This window comes from Amblyraja radiata, chromosome 30, assembly GCF_010909765.2.
Source record: "Amblyraja radiata isolate CabotCenter1 chromosome 30, sAmbRad1.1.pri, whole genome shotgun sequence".
In the NCBI taxonomy this organism is placed as follows: domain Eukaryota; kingdom Metazoa; phylum Chordata; class Chondrichthyes; order Rajiformes; family Rajidae; genus Amblyraja; species Amblyraja radiata.
Window position 1 is genome coordinate 13,087,026 of NC_045985.1, and position 19,839 is coordinate 13,106,864.

At 49.4% G+C, this 19,839-nt stretch overlaps 1 protein-coding gene across 1 annotated transcript in view; it reads left to right on the forward strand.

Moving 5' to 3' along the window:
• Window positions 1-19,839, forward strand: part of LOC116990119 (RNA-binding protein 4B-like) — a 72,871-nt gene that overhangs the window by 25,483 nt on the left and 27,549 nt on the right. The gene's annotated exons all lie outside the window — the stretch shown is intronic.

The window sequence follows — 19,839 nt, forward strand, 5'->3', positions numbered from 1 at the left end:
GGCTCTCATTAATTAACACAACAGGGCACTTCACTGGGTTATTCCTGAGATTACAATTAATGCTTTTTTAAGATTATTAAAAGCAAAATATGACAGATTCTAGAAATCTGCAATAAAAACAAGCCTGCTATATCGAGTAAGACAGGGAGGTTACACTTGATGGCTGGCAAACGCGCATGGTCCAAAGACTTTCAGTGGGAGGAATCTGCGCTATTTATGACAATAGACAATAGGTGCAGGAGCAGGCCATTTGGCCCGTCGAGCCAGCACCGCCATTCAATGTGATCATGGCTGATCATCCCCAATCAGTACCCCGTTCCTGCCTTCTCCCCATATCCCCTGACTCCTCTATTTTTAAGAGCCCCATCTAGCTCTCTCTTGAAAGCATCCGGAGAGCCTGCCTCCACTGTCCTCTGAGGCGGTGGAGGCAGGTTTCTTTTCCATTGTGTGGATTTCTTTTTCTTGAGTGCTTTTTTACATATTTGTAGCACGTGTGTGAAGCATGCTTGCTAGTCCTAGAACTGCAGTTGGAGTTTGGAAAATGAACGGTGGGGCATTGGGAAAGTTGCTGCCTTATTGTGTCCGATATCCGGGTTCAATTCCTGACTGTGGGTGCTGTCTGTATGGAGTTTGTACATTCTCTCCGTGACCGCTTGGGTTATCCCTGGGTGCTCGGGTTTCTTCCCATATTCCAAAGACGTACGGATTTGTAGGTTAATTGGCTTTGGTAAAGATTGAAAATTGTCCCTAGTGTGTAGCATGCTGCTAGTGTGCGGGAATTACTGGTCGGCACAGACTCAGTGTGCCAAAGGGCCTGTTTCCTCACTGTATCTCTAAACTGAACTACAATACATACAATTTATTTGTTGTTATTTGAACCTCATTGAGGTTCAAACGAAATTTGGTTTCTGCAGTCATACACACAAGTAGAAAAAACCAAGACACAGCACAATTTACACAAACATCCATCACAGCGCATCTCCTCTGCAAATGGAAGACAAAGTCTTATCTCTCCCCTGCACTCCCCATTCTCCTCCCGATGTCAGAGTCAAAGCCCCGGGCGGGCGATGGTAAATAAGTCCCGCGGCCATTAAAGCCGCGCCGGTCGATGCAAGGCCGCGCTCCGGGTCTTGATGTTGGAGCCCCCCGGCGGGCGCTAGCAAGTCCCGCTGCCATTTAAAGCCGCGCCGGGCAATGTAAGGCCCCGCTCCAGGTCATTTTCAACCCCGCAATTCGGGCGGGAGAAGACGCCGTTGCGGAAGTCCCGAAAAGCGGTCTTCCACCAGCGACCCGCGGGCTCCCGGTGTCACCGTCCACCAGACCTGCGGCTGGAGCCTCCGAATCTCCGGGGTCGGGCCGCAGCAGCGCGCCACCACAGCTCTCCAAACTCCGAACTCGGCCAGCTCCGCGATGGTGAGTAGTCCGCAGGCTCCGCGACTGGAGGCCGCTCCACGTTGCTAGGCCCCAACGACAACGGAGACCCGACAGGGAAAAGGTCGGGTCCTCCGTACAGGGAAAAGATTTTAAAAGTTTCCCCCGCCCCCGCCCCCCACACACACATACCCAGTTTTAAAAAACCCCACTATAAGCTACATTCAAAACGAGACAAAAAAAAAGACAGACAGACTGCAGAGGCCGCTGCGACGTGAGTCGTGCCGCCCACCCTGATAACGTATATCAGCTGAACCCACTAACACATTTTACACAAATTTAGCTACTTGAATGAATAAGATATGAAATATAGAACAGTGCAACACAGGAAACACAATGTTTGTACTGAACATGATGCCTGGTTGAACTGATCTCATCTGCCTTCACATTATCTATATCCCTATATTCCCCGCACTTCCATGTGCCTTTCTAAAACCCTTAAATGCCATTTGAGAAGCCCCTGCCGGTTCTGTTCCTAAAGTAGATACAAGGAACTGCTGATACTGTATTATAACAAAAAGATAGTGCTGTAGTAACTCAGCGGGTCAGGCAGCATCTTTGGAGAACGTGGACAGGCAACGTTTTGGATTGGGGCTCTTCTTGAGACTGATTGTAGTAGGAGGGGAAAGCTGGGAGATGGGTCGGAGCAGGACTGAACCTGGCAAGTGATTTGTGGACAGGCTGGTGAGGGGGATTTTGATTGGCAGATAGTTAAGGTAAAGGGGGATTGGGGAGGGGGGGGGGGAAGGGGGGAAGTTAGATTCCTAAAGTTGGAGAATGTTCGTTGCATTGTGTTGTAGGATACTCAAGTGGAATATGAGATGCTGTACTTCCAGTCTGCGTGTGCACTCACGGTAAAAATGGAAGAAAGGTTAGTATGGGATTAGGAAGGGGAGTTAAAATGGTAGCAAAAGGATGATTCAACAGGCCTTGGATCAAGCACAGGTTTTTGGCTAAGTGTTGACCTCGTCTACTCTTGGTCTTGCCAATATTAATAAGTTGCAAAGTGCAGGAAGGAAATGCAGCTGCTGGTTTACACCGAAGATAGACACAAAATACAGGAGTAACCGAGCAGGACAGGCAGCCTGGTCCTCCATTGTTCAGTGTCCTTCCCCATCCCTTACAGCGGTTCCCCCACACCGGGTCATCCTTTGTTCCTTCCCCGGCAATCTCATTCACAAGTGATCCATCCTTGTCCGCCACACCAACCTCTCCACTAACACCACCGGGTCCTCTCTGGACGCCTCCATGGTGCCGACCCAGGCCCCAGCCGTCTGCTCTGTCGACCGAGCCTTGTTCTCGAGCTAAGCTTTTTATTAAGTACAAGACGAAGTGGGACCCGTCGGGTCCTGGTCACACGGGAGGCCTGGTCCCCCAACGCAACCCATTCCCCGACGCAATATTCCACCACTCACCCGTTCCGCAACGCAATATTCTACCACATCATAGCCCCCAACTGCGCAGGAGCGGCTGATGTTTGTAAAGTTTAAAATGGCAATATAACATGTAAAATATAATTAATGCGAACACATTTCACTCTCTCTCTTTAGTCACCTATTCCCTCCTTCCCTCTCCCTCCATCCCACTCCCCCCCCCCTCTCTTCCTCTCTTTCTTTCTCCCTCTCTCTCTCTCTCTCTTTGCCTCTCTCTCTCTCGGTCTCTCTCTGTCTCTGTCTCTCCGTCTCTCTCTCTCTCTCTCTCTTTCTGTGTCTTTTTCTTTTCTCTCTCTCTCTCTATCTCTCTCTCTCTCCCTCTCCCCATCTCTCTTCCTCTCACTCTTCCCTCCTCTTTCTCTCTCTCTCTCTCTCTCTCTCTCTCTCTCTCTCGCTCTCTCCGCGACCCGGTCAAATGCCGCATGCCGGAGAGCCATTCGTGGCCGTGCCCGGTGACTGACAGCGGATGTGGCGGTGGCGGCGATGGTGCAGGAAGGGGCGTCGGCGTCTCGGCCGTGGCGATGACTGACAGGAGAGGAGACCAATCTGCGTGGCGGTGACCGACAGGAGAGGAGACCAATCAGTGCATCCGCGGTTTTTAAGGTTTTTAAACCTTAATCACTTTTAAAATATACCATCGATCTGATTCGGTCCAGGGCCTGACTTTATCTCCGGCGGCTTCTTTTGAATAATAGCGGGGGGGGGTTGACGTCACTCGCAGCGCGTGGTACAAGGTGCAAGCCGCGCGGAGCAGACCCATTGTGACATCATCAGCGAGACCATCTCATCTCATTTAGATTCAGTTTTGTCAGATTTTTGAACATAATAGCAATAACTCGAGAAATAAAGCATGAAAATTTCAGATAAGATGATTTTGAGCTCCACGGGGAAAATCTCTACCGGAATATGTTAATATTTTATCGTTACGCATCGATTTTTCGAGAAGATGTGATTATACACACAGACATCCTAGATCAGAATCGGGACGGAGCAGCCAGACTTCCGCCCAGTAGCTACCCGCCAACCACCACCTCTACCAGTTGCGCCTGCGCGGAAGGACATCGTGGCGGGCGGGCGGGGCCGGCAGAAGGAGCTGAGGTGGCGGCCTGTTTCGCTGTCCGATCCCGGCGGCCGCTCGCAGCCACCCGAGTTACTTCTGTCCTCGGCAACAATGCGGTGGCTCCGCACCCGGAGCACCGCGGCAGCGGTGAGTGAGTGAGTTGCTGGTTTGATCCCTGGCCCCCTCCTTATCAACGCTCCTGCCCTCCCCGCAACTTTATCCCTGGCGGCCCAGCCAATTTGTGCAGCCCAGGCTATGCTGACCTGGGCCAGGCTCCCCACACGCTATGAAATGAACTCTTCCCTCCCCCAGCAGCTCTGTCCTTTTACAGCTGCTTCCCACTTTACAGACGCTTCCCATCAGCTGCCAGCAATGAGGGATAGACTTGGCTATGCTTCAGTACAGCAATATCCTTCTTGATGTTGCTGTACTGAGGGATAGCCTAGTCTATCTTTCTTGGCTAACAACCTAACCTTCGGCATCCAAGACGCAGGTAAATTTCCATCCATTATTTTTGGGTAGAAAAATAGGGTCTTCATTGCCGGGAAATATGGTATGTATGTAAATGCGCACTCACAGTCTAACTAGACCCCGTCCCCCATCACGCGGGGGGAGCGGCATCACGGGAGGGCTGGTTCCCGAACGCGGCCTCATCGCTCACCTCGGAGACAGGCACCCACCGGAGAAAATCACTCGTTCCCCCAACATAACCCGTTAGCCCAAGGCAATATTCCACCACTCGCCTATAGCCCCCTCATTCCTCAACACTCACCCGTTTCCCCACAGCAACCCTTCCACCACTCACCTGTTTCCCCATGGCAACCCATTCCCCCAACGCAATCAATCCGCAAATCAATCCTTCCCACGGGTGGGTGGGGGGAGGCGGAGCAATCGCCACTTCCTGGAACCAATGAATTTACTTAACTTTTGGGCCAGCATCGGCGCTCCCTTGAGACAACCAATCCTTCCCACGTGGGGTTAGGGGGAAGCAAAAATCACTTTCTCCTTACTCCCTTTGAAGCTGCAGATCCCATTGTCTCTCTGTCTCCCTCCCTCTCCTTTTCCCCACCCCCCCCCCCCCACCCCCACCATCTCCCTCCCTCACCTATCCCCTTTCGCACTCCCCTACTAAAGACAATGATTAAATAACATTTCTCCTCCCATTCCGCACTCCGTCAACTCTCATCTCTTGTGTGTTGGCAGCAGAGATCACATTGTGGCGTCCAATTCGGTTTACGGAATCTTCACGGCAGCTTATGTAAATGAGATCCCATTGTGATTGGAGGAGTGTGAGATGCCATTGTGACATCATCACTGGAAGCTGCTAGAAAAGCCTCCCTCTCACAGTCAGTTATTCTCAAAGGTGGACAAAATTGCTGGAGAAACTCAGCGGGTGAGGCAGCATCTACGGAGCGAAGGAAATCTGCATCTGCAGTTCCTTCTTGAAATATAACATCAAATCTGAAGGGACCTTTTTACATCAACGACGGGGAAAATAGCTGAGTAAGGTTCTGCAAAAATGTTCACGCTAGCGTTTTGATGAAAACACACACACACACACACACACACACACACAGAAAAAAGACAAGACTTTTATAAGTATATTAGACCAAGTGCAGACCCTTTGGGTCTGCTCCCCAAACGCAGCCGTTCCCTACCCGTAGCCCCCAACGGGAGACGTGGTCCTCCAAATTAAGCGGCTCAGGAATCAGCAGTGCGGCTCTTTTTAAATGGCGTCTTTGAGGCGAGATGCGGGCGCCAGCAGCCGTTATGGTCGCTGGCCAGCAGGAGGCAACGAAATTTAATGAGGAGTGGATACTTGGAATGAAAAGTGAAATCTCTACCGAAATGGAAAAAATCAGGGCGTTTGTCAGGGTCGGGTGTTGTCGTGGCAACGAATCAAAGGCTGGTAGCCACAAGTCAGGCAGAAACACACAGCCAGCCGGCAGCCACAGACTTTTATATTATAATATAGAATAGATATATAGATGAAAGGCCATTGTATTAAGTTACACAGTAAGCACTGCACTAACACCAATCCCTGTTTCTTTGAAGTAAGAATTATAAATAGCCTTAATGATTTGGAGATGGACATGCATTGTTGACTTAGTATTGTGTGATAATGCGGTGGTGTTGGGTGAGATTTTCCTCCTTCAGGCTTCAACTAAATTATTGTTACCTCCCGTCAATTTAAAACACTTCAACTAGTTCACAACCCCTTCATCAATTGCCTCTGTTAGTTGATGTATTTTTAACTCTTTATGCTGCCCTCATGCTTTTTTTATTAAGAGGATCCTGTTTTTATCTGCAAGCAAGGTTAAATTTAAGATGCAAATGTTTTTTTTGGCCCATCCAACAACTGTCCATTTCCGACACTTCCCTACCATTCCTTGACCTCACCATTTCCATCGCAGGGGACATACTTCTGACCGACATACACTACAAACCAACTGACTCGCATGGCTATCTGAACTACACGTCTTCCCACCCTGCCCCCCGTAAAGACTCCATCCCCTACTCCCAATTCCTCCGCATACGCCGCATCTGCTCCCAGGATGAGACGTTCCACACCAGGGCATCGGAAATGTCGTAGTTCTTCAGGGAACGGGGATTCCCCTCCGCCACCATAGATGAGGCTCGCACCAGGGTCTCATCCATACCCCGCAACACTGCTCTCTCTCCCCATCCCTGCACTCGCAACAAGGGCAGAGTCCCACTAGTCCTCGCCTTTCACCCCACCAGCCGGCAAATACAACAAATAATCCTCCGCCACCTCCAACGTGACCCCACCACTCGCCACATCTTCCCATCTCCCCTTATGTCTGCCTTCCGCAAAGACCGCTCCCTCCGCAACTCCCTTGTCAATTCTTCCCTTCCTTCCCGTACCACCCCCTCCCCGGGCACTTTCCGTTGCAACCGCAAGAAATGCAACACCTGTCCGTTCACCTCCCCCCTCGACTCCATTCCAGGACCCAAGCAGTCGTTCCAGGTGCGACAAAGGTTCACCTGTATCTCCTCCAACCTCATCTACTGCATCCGCTGCTCTAGATGTCAGCTGATTTACATCGGGGAGACTAAGCGGAGGTTGGGCGATCGTTTCGCCGAACACCTCCGCTCAGTCCGCAATAACCTACCTGAACTCCCGGTGGCTCAGCACTTCAACTCCCCCTCCCATTCCCAATCCGACCTCTCTGTCCTGGGTCTCCTCCATTGCCAGAGTGAGCAACACCGGAAATTGGAGGAACAGCACCTCATATTCCGCCTGGGTTGCTTGCGTCCGGATGGCATGAACGTTGAATTCTCCCAGTTTTGCTAGCCCTTGCTGTCTCCTCCCCTTCCTTAACCCTCGAGCTGTCTCCTCCCATCCCCCCGCCCTCAGGCTCCTCCTCCTCCCTTTTTCCTTCCTTCTCCCCCCCACCCCCCATCAGTCTGAAGAAGGGTTTTGGCCCGAAACGTCGCCTATTTCCTTCGCTCCATAGATGCTGCTGCACCCGCTGAGTTTCTCCAGCATTTTTGTGTACCTTCGATTCTCCGGCATCTGCAGTTCCTTCTTGAACACTGTTGGATTATGCATTTTCCTTTGCTAAATGTGCATGCGTCTAAGAGCAGTTCACGATTTCTAGTGAATCAAAAGTGAAATAGAAAAGGAATAATCGTGCAAAGGAAAACACTATAATTTTGCAGGTCATTATAGTTTGCTTATTTTTCAAATCCAAAGGTGACACCCTAGTCCCCAACCCTGTTGTACAAAATCTGCCAAAAAAATATTTTTCTCCTCCAAATATATGCTGGGAATGTGTATATTCAAATTTTTTTTTCATCGTGTACTGCACAGGCACTGCCCCGTACAATTTAATTCCTGATATTTATTTTACTTTAGCCTCCATAAGTGGTATCAGCCTTGACTAGAATTTGAAAACCTAGAATTTTAAAGTAATTGTGACTCGGGAGCCAGTGGAAGTTGCTGAATGCAGAGGAGGTAGATTTAGCACAAGTGATAAAATGGCAGGACTTCTTTTTTTTTACTGTGTTCCTGCTCAAAAGATGACAGATGGCAAAGCAGAGTTGCGGGTAATGTCAAGTATGGAGGCAGAACAGAACAGATTACCATTTCCACACCAGATGAGCAGGGGCGATGTTTAGGAGATCATACTTAAAATCAAGGTAAATGATGCCTGGTGATGTTTCAGATATCGTGCTTAAAATAGCGGGGGGGGGGGGGTTGACGTCACTCGCAGCGCGTGGAACAAGGTGCAGGCCGCACGGAGCAGACCCATTGTGACATCATCAGCGAGACCATCTCATTTAGATTCAGTTTTGTCAGATTTTTTAACATAATAGCAATAACTCGAGAAATAAAGCATGAAAATTTCAGATAAGATGAATTTGAGCTCCACGGGAAAATCTCTACCGGAATATGTTAATATTTTATCGTTACGCATCGATTTTTCGAGAAGATGTGATTATACACACAGACATCCTAGATCAGAATCGGGACGGAGCAGCCAGACTTCCGCCCAGTAGCTACCCGCCAACCACCACCTCTACCAGTTGCGCCTGTGCGGAAGGACATCGTGGCGGGCGGGCGGGGCCGGCAGAAGGCGCTGAGGTGGCGGCCGGTTTCGCTGTCCGATCCCGGCGGCCGCTCGCAGCCACCCGAGTTACTTCTGTCCTCGGCAACAATGCGGTGGCTCCGCACCCGGAGCACCGCGGCAGCGGTGAGTGAGTGAGTTGCTGGTTTGATCCCTGGCCCCCTCCTTATCAACGCTCCTGCCCTCCCCGCAACTTTATCCCTGGCGGCCCAGCCAATTTGTGCAGCCCAGGCTATGCTGACCTGGGCCAGGCTCCCCACACGCTATGAAATGAACTCTTCCCTCCCCCAGCGGCGCTGTCCTTTTACAGCTGCTTCCCACTTTACAGACGCTTCCCATCAGCTGCCAGCAATGAGGGATAGACTTGGCTATGCTTCAGTACAGCAACATCGTTCTTGATGTTGCTGTGCTGAGGGATAGCCTAGTCTATCTTTCTTGGCTAACAACCTAACCTTCGGCATCCAAGACGCAGGTAAATTTCCATCCATTATTTTTGGGTAGAAAAATAGGGTCTTCATTGCCGGGAAATATGGTATATATGTAAATGCGCACTCACAGTCTAACTAGACCCCGTCCCCCATCACGCGGGGGGGGGGGGGGGGGGGAGCGGCAGCACGGGAGGGCTGGTTCCCGAACGCGGCCTCATCGCTCACCTCGGAGACAGGCGCCCACCGGAGAAAATCACTCGTTCCCCCAACATAACCCGTTAGCCCAAGGCAATATTCCACCACTCGCCTATAGCCCCCTCATTCCTCAACACTCACCCATTTCCCCACAGCAACCCTTCCACCACTCACCTGTTTCCCCATGGCAACCCATTCCCCCAACGCAATCAATCCGCAAATCAATCCTTCCCACTTGGGTGGGTGGGGGGGGAGGCGGAGCAATCGCCACTTCCTGGAACCAATTAATTGACTTAACTTTTGGGCCAGCATCGGCGCTCCCTTGAGACAACCAATCCTTCCCACGTGGGGTTGGGCGGAAGCAAAAATCACTTTCTCCTTACTCCCTTTGAAGCTGCAGATCCAATTGTCTCTCTGTCTCCCTCCCTCTCCTTTTCCCTACCCCCCCCCCCGCCCACCATCTCCATCCCTCATCTATCCTCTTTCGCACTCCCCTACTAAAGACAATGATTAAATAACATTTCTCCTCCCATTCCGCACTCCGTCATCTCTCATCTCTTGTGCGTTGGCAGCAGAGATCACATTGTGACGGCCTATTCGGTTTACGGAATCTTCACGGCAGCTTATGTAAATGAGATCCCATTGTGATTGGAGGAGTGTGAGATGCCATTGAGACATCATCACTGGAAGCTGCTAGAAAAGCCTCCCTCTCACAGTCAGTTATTCTCAAAGGTGGACAAAAATGCTGGAGAAACTCAGCGGGTGAGGCAGCATCTACGGAGCAAAGGAAATAGGCAACGTTTCGGGTCGAAACACTTCTTCAGACATCTGCAGTTCCTTCTTGAAATATAACATCAAATCTGAAGGGACCTTTTTACATCGACGACGGGGAAAATAGCTGAGTAAGGTTCTGCAAAAATGTTCACGCTAGCGTTTTGATGAAAACACACACACACACACACACACACACACACACACAGAAACAAGACAAGACTTTTATAAGTATACTAGACCAAGTGCAGACCCGTTGGGTCTGCTCCTCAAACGCAGCCGTTCCCTACCCGTAGCCCCCACGGGAGACGTGGTCCTCCAAATCAAGCGGCTCAGGAATCAGCAGTGCGGCTCTTTTTAAATGGCGTTTTTTAGGCGAGATGCGGGCGCCAGCAGCCCTTATGGTCGCTGGCCAGCAGGAGGCGACAAAATGAGTGAGTGGGGGGAGAAGGATTTGATTAAAAATGTGTACATAAACGCGACGAAATTTAATACTTGGAATGAAAAGTGAAATCTACCGAAATGGAAAAAATCAGGGCGTTTGTCAGGGTCGGGTGTTGTCGTGGCAACGAATCAAAGGCTGGTAGCCACAAGTCAGGCAGAAACACACACAGCCAGCCGGCAGCCACAGACTTTTATATTATAATATAATAGAATAGATATATAGATGAAAGGCCATTGTATTAAGTTACACAGTAAGCACTGCACTAACACCAATCCCTGTTTCTTTGAAGTAAGAATTATAAATAGCCTTAATGATTTGGAGATGGACATGCATTGTTGACTTAGTATTGTGTGATAATGCGGTGGTGTTGGGTGAGATTTTCCTCCTTCAGGCTTCAACTAAATTATTGTTACCTCCCGTCAATTTAAAACACTTCAACTAGTTCACAACCCCTTCATCAGTTGCCTCTGTTAGTTGATGTATTTTTAACTCTTTATGCTGCCCTCATGCTTTTTTTATTAAGAGGATCCTGTTTTTATCTGCAAGCAAGGTTAAATTTAAGATGCAAATTTTTTTTTTGGCCCATCCAACTGTCCATTTCCGACACTTCCCTACCATTCCTTGACCTCACCATTTCCATCGCAGGGGACATACTTCTGACCGACATACACTACAAACCAACTGACTCGCATGGCTATCTGAACTACACGTCTTCCCACCCTGCCCCCCGTAAAGACTCCATCCCCTACTCCCAATTCCTCTGCATACGCCGCATCTGCTCCCAGGATGAGACGTTCCACACCAGGGCATCGGAAATGTCGTAGTTCTTCAGGGAACGGGGATTCCCCTCCGCCACCATAGATGAGGCTCGCACCAGGGTCTCATCCATACCCCGCAACACTGCTCTCTCTCCCCATCCCTGCACTCGCAACAAGGGCAGAGTCCCACTAGTCCTCGCCTTTCACCCCACCAGCCGGCAAATACAACAAATAATCCTCCGCCACCTCCAACGTGACCCCACCACTCGCCACATCTTCCCATCTCCCCTTATGTCTGCCTTCCGCAAAGACCGCTCCCTCCGCAACTCCCTTGTCAATTCTTCCCTTCCTTCCCGTACCACCCCCTCCCCGGGCACTTTCCGTTGCAACCGCAAGAAATGCAACACCTGTCCGTTCACCTCCCCCCTCGACTCCATTCAAGGACCCAAGCAGTCGTTCCAGGTGCGACAATGGTTCACCTGCATCTCCTCCAACCTCATCTACTGCATCCGCTGCTCTAGATGTCAGCTGATTTACATCGGGGAGACTAAGCGGAGGTTGGGCGATCGTTTCGCCGAACACGTCCGCTCAGTCCGCAATAACCTACCTGAACTCCCGGTGGCTCAGCATTTCAACTCCCCCTCCCATTCCCAATCCGACCTCTCTGTCCTGGGTCTCCTCCATTGCCAGAGTGAGCAACATCGGAAATTGGAGGAACATCACCTCATATGCCGCCTGGGTTGCTTGCGTCCTGATGGCATGAACGTTGAATTCTCCCAGTTTTGCTAGCCCTTGCTGTCTCCTCCCCTTCCTTAACCCTCGATCTGTCTCCTCCCATCCCCCCGCCCTCGGGCTGCTCCTCCTCCCTTTTTCCTTCCTTCTCCCCCCCCCACCCCCCATCAGTCTGAAGAAGGGTTTCGGCCCAAAACGTCGCCTATTTCCTTCGCTCCATAGATGCTGCTGCACCCGCTGAGTTTCTCCAGCATTTTTGTGTACCTTCGATTCTCCGGCATCTGCAGTTCCTTCTTGAACACTGTTGGATTATGCATTTTCCTTTGCTAAATGTGCATGCGTCTAAGAGCAGTTCCCGATTTCTAGTGAATCAAAAGTGAAATAGAAAAGGAATGATCGTGCAAAGGAAAACACTATAATTTTGCAGGTCATTATAGTTTGCTTATTTTTCAAATCCAAAGGTGACACCCTAGTCCCCAACCCTGTTGTACAAAATCTGCCAAAATATTTTTCTCCTCCAAATATATGCTGGGAATGTGTATATTCAAAAATTTTTTCCATCGTGTACTGCACAGGCACTGCCCCTTACAATTTAATTCCTGATATTTATTTTACTTTAGCCTCCATAAGTGGTATCAGCCTTGACTAGAATTTGAAAACCTAGAATTTTAAAGTAATTGTGACTCGGGAGCCAGTGGAAGTTGCTGAATGCAGAGGAGGTAGCTTTAGCACAAGTGATAAAATGGCAGGACTTCTTTTTTTTACTGTGTTCCTGCTCAAAAGATGACAGATGGCAAAGCAGAGTTGCGGGTAATGTCAAGTATGGAGGCAGAACAGAACAGATTACCATTTCCACACCAGATAAGCAGGGGCGATGTTTAGGAGATCATACTTAAAATCAAGGTAAATGATGCCTGGTGCTGTTTCAGATATCGTGCTTAAAAACGAGATGCATTTAAGTAAAAATGTCACACAGCGTGGAAACAGGCCCTTCGGCCCAACCAAGCTGCCTCATCTACACTAGTCCCATTTGCCCCTGTTTGGCCCGTCTCTCTCTTCCCTTTGTTCTTAACATTTGAAATGTCTGTGTGATCCGGGGTTGTGTTGGCTTTCTTTTAACCTCCTTAATTTGTACCTTCTTCCAAACGCTTGGCCACAGCCTTCCCATTTTCACACATGCTACTCACATTTTCTCAGCTGACAGAATAAATATATCTTCCCGTCGCATTTGAACCTATATTTAACAAGTTATTAACTTTTTTAAAACAGCTTCAAAATATTAAACGTTTTTCAACGTTCTAAGTTTGAAGAACAAAATGCGGACTGACGTCACAATACATTCACACGCTCTGGCGTGAGGGGCACTCCAGCATTGTAACCCGCTCGAGCCAAGGTCAGGGTCGTCGATGCACGGTGGGGAGGCTGCTGCCACGGGCCAAGCCAGGCGGCTGGGTCTGAGCTTGGGCTGGAGCACAGCGAGGGCCGAGCTCGGGGCTTGGAATAGGGCCGAGACCAGTGGCGAAAAAGAAGCCGTCGGTGGAGTCCGCTGCGTTAACTCATCCTCATGGCCCTCTCGGAGGAGATCTTCTCCACCAGCTCGTCGAAACTCGTGGTGCCCAACGTGACAAACACCGTCTCCATCTCCCCCCCCCCCCCCCCCCCCCCGCGGCCCGGCCAGACGGCAGCGGCAGGCAGGTAGGCGGGCGAGCAGGACGGGGACGGGCTAAGCGGCAGGTAGGCGGGCGAGCAGGGCGGGGACGGGCTGAGCGGCAGCAGTGGGCACCGGGGCAGGGCGGGAACGGGCCTAGTGGCGGCTGAACCGGAGTGGGCAGAGGGAGGGAGAGTCGGGTTTCAGGGTGGCCGGGCGGTTTGCGCGGTGTTTGAGTAACATCACACAGCCACGATGCAAACTTGTCCAATCGTCAACGGGATCTAAACCACAGCTAGCAATGAATGACCTGTGGAGGAAGGAAATGCAGCTGCTGCTTTTTATGGAGAAGGGGAGAGGTGAGGGGGGGAATTGGGGAGGGGAGGGGAGGAGGAGAGGGGAAAGTGGGGGGATGGCCAAGGGGGCGAGTGCAGGAGCGGAGGCGAAGAGGGGGATGAGGGGAAGGGGGGGCATCAGTGGCAGCACAACGGGAACCCGCCAGTCGCGTCGGGAGTGGGGGAAGGAGGGAATGGGCAAGCGGGATCAGTGCAGGAGCGGAGGCGAAGAGGGGGATCAGTGGCATCACAATGGAAACCCGTCAGCTTCTCACTCGGCCTCTCTCTCTCGGCCTCTGCCTCTCTCTCTCTCTCTGCCTCTCTCCCTCTGCCTCTCTCCCTCTGCCTCTCTCCCTCTGCCTCTCTCCCTCTGCCTCTCTCTCTGTCTGCCTCTCTCTCTGCCTCTCTCTCTCTCTCTGCCTCTCTCTCTCTCTGTCTCTCTCTGCCTCTCTCTCTCTCTGCCTCTCTCTCTCTCTGCCTCTCTCTGTCTCTCCCCTCTCTCCCTCTCCAGGGAGTGGTGAGCATTGGGACCTATAGGTGAGTGGTGATTGTGCTCGGGGACCAGCCATCCCCTCTGACGACGCTCGCCCCCTACCCCCTACCCCCTACCCCTCCCTCTCTGCCCATCTTCCCCTCCTTCTCCCTCCCCCTCCCTCTCTGCCCTCTACCCCCTCTCCCTTTCTACCCCCTCCCTTTCTACCCCCTACCTTTCTACCCATTCCCTCTCTACCCATTCCCTCTCTACCCATTCCCTCTCTGCCCCCTCCCTCTCTGCCCCCTCCCTCTCTGCCCCCTCCCTCTCTGCCCCCTCCCTCTCTGCCTCCTCCCTCTCTGCCTCCTCCCTCTCTGCCCCCTCCCTCTCTACCCATTCCCTCTCTACCCCCTCCCTCTCTGCCCCCTCCCTCTCTGCCCCCTCCCTCTCTGCCCCCTCCCTCTCTGCCCCCTCCCTCTCTACCCATTCCCTCTCTGCCCCCTCCCTCTCTGCCCCCTCCCTCTCTGCCCCCTCCCTCTCTGCCCCCTCCTCTCTACCCCCTCCTCTCTTCCCCCTCTTCCTCTTCCCCCTTCCCCCTCTTCCTCCTTCTCCCTCCCCTTCCTCTCTAACCCCCTTCCCCTCTAACCCCACCCCCTCCCTCTCTAACCCCACTCCCTCTTTACCCCCCTCCTTCTCAAGCTGTGCCTGCGCAGTTGGGGGCTATGCGTAAGTGGATAGGGCGGGGGTTGGGGAAAAGGAGCGAATGAATAATATTAATATAATATCAAGGGGGGGGTAGTGTGTGTGTGTGTGACGCTTCAGGCCACACCCCGCAACCGTGCGTTGAGGGGACGGCACCCGACGGGTCCCACTGTCGAGTAGCGCGCTGAGACTTTCCTGCCCATTTACCTGTCCAATGTGTTGTTGGTAATTATTTAATTTGACCAGTGCTTTTCAATAAATCTTTTTTGACTTTGGGCAAGGCCACACACATTACCTCTACCTAATTTCTGCTGAAAATGGAGGAAGCAAAACGCCTGTTTGAACTGCGAAAATCTGCGGGTGAAAGTGGAAGCACGAGGAACTGCCGATGCTGGTTTACAAAAAAACAAGCACACCGAGTGCTAGAGTAACTCAACGGGTCAGGCAGCACCTCTGGAGAACATGGATAGATGACGTTTCGGTCAGGATCTTCAGACGCCTCTGAAAGGGCTCTCAAAGTTGCTGCGACGTTGTTGTTGTTGTTTGTCTGCGGTGTTACACGTATAGCTTAAACTTCATGTCCAATCCTAGATTCTCTGAGTACGTTGCGGATCTTCTGTTTGGTTTTTCGGGAAGATTTAGGAGTCAACCACGTTGCGTCATCGGAGTCAACCTAGCACACGTTGGGTAAGGACAGTGCTTTTACTTATCACAATGGTAAAATTTGTTTTGATTGAATGGCTGTAATAGTGATAATGCTATTCCCAGCTACATTAGTTTTGATTTGGGAAATTCCTCTGTCAGGGTGACTGAACTGTTGCAATTAACTGGGTTTCATTTTTAGCACATTTTACCCACATCTTTCACTCGCTGGAGTTTCTGGGGAAATTAATTTTATTTCTTAAAAATATCCTTTGACATATGTTCAGTTCCCTTCACTCTTCGTATGCTTCTGAGTAAACTGGCTGCTAATTGAGGATTATTGTAGGTTCTGCCCTGCCACTGTATGGTTGATGCAGTGTTGTCTATAAGGTTCCTTGCTGAAAGTCCAACCATCGCTTGACCCTGATGTCAGTGTTCATTTCCAGAATCTTCTCTGTACCACTTAGGAAACCTAAATGGAAACCTCTGGAGACTTTGCGCCCCACCCAAGGTTTCCGTGCAGTTCCCGGAGGTTTTTGTCAGTCTTCCTACCTGCTTCCACTACCTGCAACCTCCAGGAACCGCACGGAAACCTTGGGTGGGGCGCAAAGTCTCCAGAGATTTCCGTTCAGGTTTCCTAAGTGGGACGGGATTTTTAAGTTAAACTTAAATAATCAGTTGCCATAAGTGAAATCTAAAGTAGATCTATTCGAACTACAATCACTGCAGTAATGTGGTTCTAGACATTTATCCCACAGTAAGAAAGCAAATCGAAATGTTGTTCCAAGGCAGAGTGGCACATGACTTGGAAATGAATGTGGACATGATGGGTGTTCTTCTGCACTAGCTCCCTTGTCCTTCCAGACAGTGCCCACCAAGATTTGGAAGGTTTTGTGGGCGACATCTTTGCAAGTTGCGGCAGTCCACTCTATATGTACTAAACGCTGCAGGCTTGGTGTATGGTGAGTGAAGAGTTAAGCCACTGAATTGCACACAAGTGAGGCAAACTAGGATGATACAAGCCACACATGTTTATCTCTGCGGACATTCAACAAGTGGAGATTATTCCACCACAAAGCTAACTTGCGGCTAGGCTTTTGGTGAGATAAACGATTTCAATATAGTAAAACTCAAAGCCGGAATAACTTGTAACTTGACGCCTGCATCTCTGGGAGAAGATACATAGATACATAGAAAATAGGTGTAGGCCAAAATCCTGTAGGCCATTCGGCCCTTTGAGCCTGCACCGCCATTCAATATGATCATGGCTGATTATCCAACTCAGTATCCCGTACCTGCCTTCTCTCCATACCCCCTGATCCCTTTAGCCACAAGGGCCACATCTAACTCCCTCTTAAATATAGCCAATGAACTGGCCTCAACTACCTTCTGTGGCAGAGAGTTCCACAGATTCACCTGGAAGCTCGGCTTGCATGAAACATGGCCAGGCAGAAAAATAGTCTTCTCTCCCCTCTTGGAAGTCTAAACCTAGGATTAAATAAAATCTTCACATTAAATAATCAGTCGGATCTTTACATTTTAGTGATTGTTTTTTGGGGGGGTTTTTGCCAAGAAATCAAGCAACCTGGATTGATGGAACTGTTGGCCAAACTGATCAATATTAATCACCTAGCCTAATATTAATCACCTAATCCTGGGCCTCCTCCATTGCCAGAGTGAGGCCCAGCACAAATTGGAGGAACAACACCTCATATTTTGCTTAGGTAGTTTATACCCCAGCGGTATGAACTTTGGCTTCTCTAATTTTAGATAATCCTTGCTTTCTCCCTCCTTCCCCTCCCCTTCCCAGCTCTCCCACAAAGCCTACTGTCTCCGCCTCTTCTTTTTCCTGCCCCTCCCCCCCCCCCACATCAGCCTGAAGCTGAAGAAGGGTCTCGACCCGAAACGTTGCCTATTCCTTCTCTCCATAGATGCTGCCTCACCCGCTGAGTCTCTCCAGCATTTTTTGTCTACCTTTAATTTTTCCAGCATCTGCAGTTCTTTCTTAAATATTAATATTAATCATGGCTTATTTTGGATTGTTATCTCTTTCAAGGTTGTCCCTTCTCACTAGTCCCAGCACGCATAATTGGTTTCTGCTGCTGACTAGCGAGTGGGGAAATGCATCCTTTTTAGAGACGTTATTGTTAATTTGATTTTGATTAACAGCTTTATAGGAAGAAAAGCTAATGTTATTCATGGTCACAAGCCTCTAATTGATCGTGGGCTGTCTCAACTCGGGTGTGAGTCTAAATCCAACAGCTACATCTGGCCCTGTGATACCAGGAACATCCAATTTAGTGATTGATTTGAAGAATAGATGCACTTGTATAGGATGATGGAGGAGAACAGCTTGCTTCACCATTTCAAGGAAGTGGAGAGCCTCCAATGGTGACCGAGGAAAAATGCTTATCGGATCTGTGCAATTAATGCTATATTAAAACATTGAACGGTAGTGTGCAGGAACGGGCCCTTCACACCACAATGGTTGCAATGAACATAATGCCAAATTAAATTGATATCATCAAAAGATACTTTATTGTCACATGTGGCAAGTCACAGTGATATTCTTTGTTTTGCATCATACCCGAGGTATGCAAAGAGTCGCTACATAAAGGACGCTGACAAAATTCAGAACATATTCCATTTTAACACAAAACATTTTAACACAATCCATTTGTGGTCCCCCATGGTTCTCGGTGGTCCTCCAACGCCGGGTCTTCCTCTGTTCTCCCTCTGGGCGGTTCCGCCATGCTGGGTCCTTTGTTATAACAATGTTATACATTATCAATTGTTAATTCAACATCACCCTACAGCAGTTGATGGTTTCTCCCCACCAAGAAGGTTATAAATTCTAATCTTGGATCTGGAATATCAAGGTCAAGACTGGTATGTGGATACATCCTGAGTCAGTCTTTCGGATGAAATAACTAAAACACGGGCACCATCTGGTATCTCAATTACAGTTTAAGAATCCAATGGCATGACTTCAAAGATACATCCTGAGGCAGTCTTTCGGATGAAATAACTAAAACTCAGGCACCATCTGGTATCTCAATTACAGTTTAAGAATCCAATGGCATGACTTCAAAGATACATCCTGAGTCAGTCTTTCGGATGAAATAACTAAAACACGGGCACCATCTGCTATCTCAATTACAGTTTAAGCATCCAATGGCATGACTTCAAAGAAAAGCTTTTAGTTGGTCCCATTCTCCTGGTTTCTCCACCAGTGGCCATTCAGAATTCTCGCTGAATAGCTTTTGTACTTCAATCCAATGCATAAACTGCAATTAGCTGCTTGAAAAAGGTGGTGCAGAGGTAGATTAGCTACCTTACAGCACCAGAGACCCGGGTTCGATCCTGATTACGGGTGCTTGTCTGTATGGAGTTTGTACATTATCCCCGTGACCGCATGGGTTTTCTCCGAGATCTTCAGTTTCCTCCCGCACTCCGTAGATGTACAGATTTATAGGTTAATTAGCTTGGTATAAATGTAAGTTATCGCTATTGTGTGCATTATAGTGTTAGTGTGCGGGGATTGCTGGTCGGTGTGGAATCAGTGGGCCAAAGGACCTGTTTCAGTGCGGTATTTCTGAACTAAACTAAGTCAAAACTACTTTTAGCTTACATAATCTCTCTGCGAATCAATAATGGTTTGGCTCCATAATATGAAGGTATAGGCATTGTCCTTTTAGGAAAGTTAATGTGGGTTGGTACTGACTTAAAGGTGTGTAAGAGGAAAGGATTAGTCACGTAGACTTAATACCAGTTTAGAAACTTCTAAGCTGCTTTAAAAAAAAAAGGTGTTTTTGTTTAAAAATAAATTGCTGCTATGAATGGGGAGGGAAAAGCGACCAAAGCATAAATTTGAGCTATATCTGCAAATATTTAGTTCTAGTGGTCTATGTTGGACCTTTCATTATGCTTGTGACAAGTACTTTTCTTTCATGAAGACTGGAGCTCCATCAGGCGATGGTGTTAACCACACGGAGATTTCAATCGTTTTAGGGTTTTAGAAACCTCACCGCTCTTCCTATGCATACGTGGTGCAGCCACTTGGTTTAAAGAATTAGTCCTTTGAAGCCTAACTAGCTCTATGTAGTATGATGGAAATGGTCATAGAAACCGATGAGACTCTATTGAGTAAACGTTTCCAGGTCTGTGCAAGAGGACGGCCTCGTGCGCAGCTAGC